The following is a 7,818-nucleotide window of genomic DNA, read 5'->3' as shown; positions in this document are numbered from 1 at the left end:
TGATGGTGGCCTTCCTCATCCCTTTGCCATGTGAAGGAGCCATATCCACCCCCCCACATTTCTCTGTCCCATGTCTGTCTGCCCAAAATTGCCCTTCTCTGCACCTCCCCGGGCAGTCTGGGGAAAATAATTGGCTCAGAGTTTGACAGAGGAAAGACAAATAAATACTTTATTAATAAATATGTTTCTTTTTTTTTAATAAAGTGGGGGGTATACAATTATCATCACTATCAATTAAAATTTTTTCTTCCTCTTTGTTCATATCATTACATTTTTATTTTGGCAAAATGTACACAGGAAAACATTCTCCAATTCAACCACTATTATATGTACAATTGAGTGTCTTTGATTATACTCTTCATGTTTACAACCATTATTGATATCCTATTCAAAATTATCCCGCCACCATTCATATAAACTGACTTCCCCCTAAGCAACAACCCTATCTCCTCCACCCACGGTAACCCTTGGTCAAGCTTTGTTTTTATGTAGTTTTAAAAATAGATGTATATAATATTCACATATCAGGCATCAAAGAACAAAAAATCATATCATTGTTTGCACACCTCCATGATATGATCGCCAAGGACAAACAAGTGCATAAGCAAATGTGGCAAAGAAAGCTGATGGTGTCCGGCTATCAAAAGAGATAGGGTCTGGGGTCTTAAAGCATTGAAGGTAAACAAATGGCCATCTAGCTCAGAAGCAACAAAGCCCACATGGAAGAAACACACCAGCCTGTGCCATCAAGAGGTGTTGAAGGGATCAGGTATAAGGCGTCAGAAAAAAAAATCTTACCATAGTGAATGAAGGGGGAAGTGCAGAGTAGAGACCCAAAGCCCATTTGTAGGCCGCTGGAGATCCCCAATCAGAGGGGTCTAGGGGAGGAGATGAGTCAGTCAGGGTGTAATGTAGCACAGATAAAGAATACAGCTTTTCTCTAGTGCCTAAAAGCTTCCTTCCCCCCCCCCAACTACCATGATCCAAACTCTACCTTGCAAGTCTGGATAGAGCAGAGGATGTACACAGGTGCAGATAGGAGCTGGAGGCACAGGGAATCCAGGGTGGATGATACTTTCAGGACCAAAAGTGTGAGGGGCGACACTGGGAAAGTAGAGGGTGAGTGGGTTGGAAAGAGGGAACCAATCACAAAGATCTATATATGACCTCCTCCCTGAGGGGACAAACAACAGAGAAGGGGGTGAAGGGAGACTCCGGACAGGTTAAGATAGGACAAAATAATAATTTATAAATTATCAAGGGCACATTACAGGGGGGCGGAGGAGCGGGGAAGGAGGGGGAAAAAGAGGACTTGATGCAAAGGGTCTAAGTGGAGAGCAAATGCTTTGAAAATGATTAGGGCAAAGAATGTACAGATGTGCTTTATACAATTGATGTATGTATGAATTGTGTTAAGAGTTGTATAGGTCCCTAATAAAATGTTTAAAGCCAGGAAGATGGCCGACCTGGACACCTGCATACTCTGAGAGCTCCTCCAAACAAAGCAGATTTGGTGTACAGGTAGCTGAATAGTAGGGGTCTGGTGAGTGAAATATCCCCCTGGGACAGCACCCCAGTACCACCCCACACATTTGTCCTGAGCAGGGGTCTAGGTGAAACAGGACCGGACTCGTGGGACATCTCTGGTCACTAAGCTGCCACCATCTCACTGGCGACTAGCCTAAGCTCCATCCCCAAACCAGACCCCCACCCAGAGTCGCTTGCCTGCCCTGCTTAGACCAGCGCAGCAGGTCACGCGCTCCCCTACACCAGCGGCCGACTCGCGGATCCCCACTAGGAGAGAAGTTTTCCTCTCCCGTGGTTCCCCTCTCCCTTCAAGGCAGAGATCTGCCCTGGGGTCGTGTCCCTCCCTCCATTTATCCAAGCTCTGGGGGGCAGACCCGCAGGTTGTCTGGCGACCCCCACGGGTGACCACCACTCACACTGCTGCCGAGGACCTCTCCACCGGCCCTCTGTGTGCCGGCCGCCCACCCCCACCCACCCCCTGCAGCCTAGCAACAGCTCCACTCCCGGCAAGGACCCTGCGCTGAGCATTTCCCGCCGGCGGGAGCCATAGCCCAACCCGCGCCTGTCCCGGACCCTGCGCTTCCGCAGAGCGCCGTGGCCCGTGCTGCTGAGTCTGCCCGAGGGCCCCTCCCGGTGCCAGGCACAAGAGTGGGTGCCTTCCCCAGGGTGCTGCAGGGACCCCGGCAGCCACTGCTCTGAGCTCTGAGCCTGAACGGAGGACAGGCGCCATTGCCCCCTGCGGTTTCGCACCAAGCCGCTGCTGTCCGCACAGCTCTGAGCTCTGAGTGGGGGCAGAGGACGGGCACCATTGCCCCCTGCGGTTTCGCGCCAAGCCGCCATTGTCCACACGGCTCTGAGCTCTGAGCCTGGGCGGAGAACAGGGGCCATTGCCCCCTGCCGTTTCATGCTGCTGTCCAAGGGGCCTTCCCGTGCCCGCTCACAGCCCGGCAGATCAAACATTCCAATTGCGGTGGAGCCTAGGACTCAGCTTTGCAGTCCCTGCGGAGCCGTCAGTGAGCTCCAGCCAGCTCTCACCACCTGGGGGCCCTGTGGGGTCCCCAGTGCCAGCCCTAAGCCTGCCGCAGCCCTCCCCAGCCACCACAGGAGACGGGCACAGTGGCCTGTGCCCCCCCACAGTACCCTTAGCTGTCCTAGCACTTCCCAGCTAGAGCACAAGGACTGCCAGTGGGGAGCGGCTGGACCTAGAAGGGCTTGCTGAGCTGAAGAGCATTCCCACCATCACATAGATCAGCACCATATCTTGGGACAACACGAACTCACCCACCTCTGCGCTCTATTAGGCATCACCAGCGCTTAGAGGAAAAGGGGGAAATTTTCAGATATACACATCTACACATCCTCCATCTAGCATAGGTTTTTTTTTTGCCTTTTTGTGTTTTTTGTTTTGTTTTTAATTTCTTCTTCCCGTTATTTTACTTTCTGTGCTGTACTCTCTCTCTCCTTCCTTCCTACTTTTTCATTAATGCTTTTATTTCTCTTCTGCCCCTTTTCTATAGATTCTCCTTCTCTCTCTTTTTTTCTTCTCCTTCCACCTCTACTAGTATCACAGCTTGTCCCTCTTCTATTACAGATTCTCCTCCCTCTCTCTCCAATTTTTTTCTTCCTCCTTCCCAATATTTTGTTAAAAACTATTTTTAAATTGTTAACCTTTTAAATCCTTTTTATTACTAACCTCCACTCCCCATAAAGGGGGTTGCTAAGGGTACCCTGTCACACCTGGTCAAAGCAGCCTGAGGACACTCACTGAGGCTCCAGCCCCCATTCCAGCTGCTGATACATCTCTGCACTGCGGGTTACCAACCCAACAGGGAACTCGGTCTACACAGCATTCTGACCCACCTTTACAGTAGGTCATAGGCAATTGCCTGAAAGAATCCTTAACAATAACATAGATAAGGTTACCTCGGTCTCCCAGAAGCATGGGGCCTATGAAAGAATCAAGAAAAAATCAACAGACCACATCACTCCCAACAAAGAAAGAAGAGAAACGAGGCACTTAAACAGACCTAATGTCACTCATAGAAGAAACAGATATGGATCAGCCACAAAAGGAAATCTTCAGAACTCTGCTTGCAGTAATACAGGAGCTAAGAGAAGCAACCCAGAATAAGGATGCAACAATAGAAGGGATGAAATACACAATAGAGGGGATGAAGTCCACAATAGAGGGGATGAATTCTACCCACCAAAGGGAACTGCAGAAACTAACAGAGGAGGTAGCAGAGGCCACACAAAAGGTCACAGAAGCTACATCTAGGCTTGAGGAGGCTGAGAACCGTATCAGTGAACTGAGGACACTCAAACCGAACGAAGCAAGCAAGAAAAACAATCAGATGGGAAAATTAATGAAACAGAAGACAGCCTGAGATCAATGACAGATGCTATGAAGAGGAATAATGTTCGAATAATCGGTCTACCGGAACACAACATAACACAAAAATGGACAGCAAAGATAGCAAAGGAATTTCTGGAAGAAGATTTTCCCAACCTAGCAAAGGAGAATCAGACTTTCATACAGGAAGCAGAGAGGACGCCGGCTAAGGTAAACACCAAGAGCAACACGCCAAGACATATAATAGTAAAAATATCCAACTTAGAGGAAAAAGAGAAAATTTATGAGCAGCAAGAGAAAGGAAGACAGTCACATACAAAGGAGTGCAGGTAAGAATATGCTCAGACTTATCAGCAGAAACCATGAAGGAGGAGAGAATGGAGCAACATCTTCCAAAAACTGAAAGATAAAAATGCCTCACCCAGAATCCTATACCCTGCCAAGTTATCCATTAAGATAGAGGGTAAGGGTCTTCCAGGACAAGGAAGAACTCAAAAATATGCTTCAAGTCACCCGACCCTGCAGAAGATACTGGCGGACTCACTATGGCCAGAACATCAAGCTCCAACTAGAACCATTGGGAGGCCACCATATATCCCATCTCCATCTAGAAGTTAACAGGCCAGCAACAAGTACCAGGACAACAGGGTCTCAGATGGAAAAGAGGACATGATAGAAACCCTCACTCAAATGCAGCACACTGATATGAAGGGAGATAGGTAAAGACCCAAAACACAAAACAGAGTATGGAAACTATGAAGCCAGAGATAGTAATAATCACTCTGAATACCAATGGGCTCAATTCGTACATTAAAAGTAAGAGGCTGGAGGACTGGATTAGAAAACATAACCCATCAATCTGCTTCCTGCAAGAGACCCACCTTAAGCTAGCAGACAAGCTGATGGTTCCCGGCTATCAAAAATATATAGCGTCTGGGGTCTTAAAGGCTTGAAGGCAAATAAGCGACCATTAAGGTCAGAAGCAACAAAGCCCAAAGAGAAGAAGCACACGGCCTAAACGAATACAAGGTGTTGAATGGACCATGTAGCAGACACCAAGGAACAAAAACAATCATTGTGTGATCACCTTCCTCACATAATCACTGAAGACGAAAGTGTGCATAAGCAAGTGTGGTGAAGAAGGCTGATGGTGCCCGGCTACTGAGAGACATAGCGTCTGGGGACTTAAAGGCTTGAAAGCAAACAAGCGGCCATCTAGCCCAGAAGCAACCAAGCTCACACGGAAGCAGCACACCAACATATAGGTGATCATGAAGGGCAGAGGAGACCAGGTCTCCAACAACAAAGGTGGGGTGGTGGTGAGAATCATATCACCGTGAAAGAGGGGGAGTACATGATGGGGACCCAATGCCCAACTGTAGACAGCTGGACATCCCATCTCTTCCAGAGGGGTAGTGGGGAGGAGATGAGTCACTCAGGGTTCCGTGTAGCAACAATGAAACTAAAAACCTTCCTCTAGTTCCTGAACGCTTCCTCCCCTCCCAATTATCATGAACCCAATTTTGCCTAGCGGGCCTGGTTATACCAGAAGATGTACAGCGGTGCAGTAGGGATCTGGAAACACAGGGAATCTAGGACAGACAAACCCCTCAACACCAGCGGTGGGAGTGGCGACACCAGGAGGGAAGGGGGTGTAGAAAGGGAGAACCGATCTCGGAGACCTATGTGTAACCTCCTCTCTTGGAGATGGGCAATGGGGAGGTGGGTAAGGGGAAGACGCCGGGGAGTGTAAGATAAGATATAATAATTATTTATAAACTATCAAGGGACCAGGGGTGGCATCGGGGAGGGAGGGGGACAGGGGCAAAAAAGGGAAACCGAGCTGATTCCAGGAACCCAAGTGGAAGGTGAATTATGAGAATGACGAGTGCAACGAATGTATAAGGGTGCTTTGCTCAATTGATGTATGTACAGATTGTGATAAGAGCCTTATGAACCCCAATAAAAAGATTGAAAAAATAAAATAAAATGTTAAAAAAAATATTCACTGACTTAATGTTTACAGTGTTGTAAAATATATATGTATATATGCATATATATCATAATGAATTCTTATGTTCTTTCCCCCTCCCACATTCATTGTTTGCTCCCAAAATTTCCTCACCCTTCCTACTCCTCTACTCCCCTAGGGCCCTATAGACCATTGCATCAGTTATTGTCTCTAGGGATCCGTGTCTGTGCGTTACAACTTTGGAAACCCAATAGAAACAACCAAAACCAAAACTAAAATAAAGCTGCAAGAAGAAAATAATAATAATATAAAGATAAAAATGAAAATAAAGAATGAGAAAGGAAAGACTACCATCAATATTTTAAAGTTCAGCAAAAAAAATACTGTTATGGAACAAGTGGGAAATACTTTACCTTAGAGCAAGTACAGGTTGGATCGAGAGGTAGGTCAACTGACCAATTGTCATATTATGCCATGGTCTGATCCACTGTGATCAAGTTCACAATCATCTCTGTCTGATGGTAAACCTTTTCAAGGGGATGTACCAGAGGTTTAATATGACTAGATATTCTTCAGATGGATTTTGAGTTCTCACTGTTCACCTACCCTTCGACAAGATGGATGTTCATCATTTGAGCTCTGGGACTTTTTCCTTCATTACATTTGAATTTAATTGTCACTATCTTTGGATCCCACATGCTGGTGTGCTTCTTCATTGTGGACTTCCTTGACACCTGACTTAGATGGCTGCTTCTTTGAAGACAAGCCTTTTAGACCCCAGATAATTGATAGCCTGGCACCATCTGCTTTTTTTCACCCCACTTTGCTGTAATGCCCTTATCTTCATTCATTTTTCAATGAAGGTAAGTATTGAACAGAGCCATGTTAAGATCTTGTACCCAGAATATGATCACCTAGAGGATGGATCTAGCTAAATCTTGTCATAAACCATGGGCACCTCTACCTAGTGCCTGGAAAGTGAACATGTGAAACTCCACAACTGTGTTACTCTGGGTTGACTAGGGAAAAAATTCATAGACATTCATATGTGTACAAGAGAGAACTTTATATCAAAGAGCAATTGTACATTAAGAAAGCATACCTGCCCAGTCCAGTTGAAGTCACTAAGTCTGAAATTAGCCCATATATCCAATACCAGACTATAAATTCTTTTCAGACTCACACAACATATACAATGATGTCAAATGCAGGAAGACCACATGCCAGTGAGTGGAAATTCTTTTGGATCCAGTGGAGGCGGAAACATCTCAATGCTGTCAAGGGTCTCCACGTGGCTCCTTCAGCTCCAGGGCTCTAGTGTCGCTTCATGTGTCTTGTTCACAGGAATGTCTCACAGGGCATGAGCTTGTGTCCCGCCTCCAGGGAACTATTTATCTCCTCAATGCCTCCAAATGAGGTCATCAAACTGCACCCGCACTGACAGACTAAACTCCACCCCTTCATTCTTAAGTCTCAAATTGACAACAGATTATGCAACTACCACAGCAACCAAGGAGGCAGATGAAGAGGAGGACAGGAAAAGAGAAGTAGGTGCCTTCTCTGTTTTATACTCTACTTAAATTTGTATCTTTATGTTATTATTATTTTTCTTTATGTTTCTTTTTTGGGTTTTTAATTGTTTTTGCTATTGTCTCCCTGTTTGGAAGCAAAATAGAAGAGGATGCATGGAGACAATAACTGAGGCAATGGTTTATATGGAAGGGGGAGGGGAATTAGGGAGTAATTAGTGGATCTGTGAGGCACGAGTGAGCATTAAGCTTATTTGACAATGGATATACAACTCTTTTCTAGAAGTGTTTTAAGTATGGAAATCTGAATGTTATATCAGGAACATTACAAAAGAAAGGGGGGGGGGACTTGATCTATGGTTACCATGTGTGAAGGAGGAAGAATTTTTGCTTAGGGGATAGTGAATTAATTTTAATGGTGGTGGAAAAATATGCAG

This window comes from Tenrec ecaudatus, unplaced genomic scaffold, assembly GCF_050624435.1.
Source record: "Tenrec ecaudatus isolate mTenEca1 unplaced genomic scaffold, mTenEca1.hap1 Scaffold_768, whole genome shotgun sequence".
Taxonomy (NCBI): domain Eukaryota; kingdom Metazoa; phylum Chordata; class Mammalia; order Afrosoricida; family Tenrecidae; genus Tenrec; species Tenrec ecaudatus.
Note: the sequence above shows the minus strand (reverse complement) of the source record.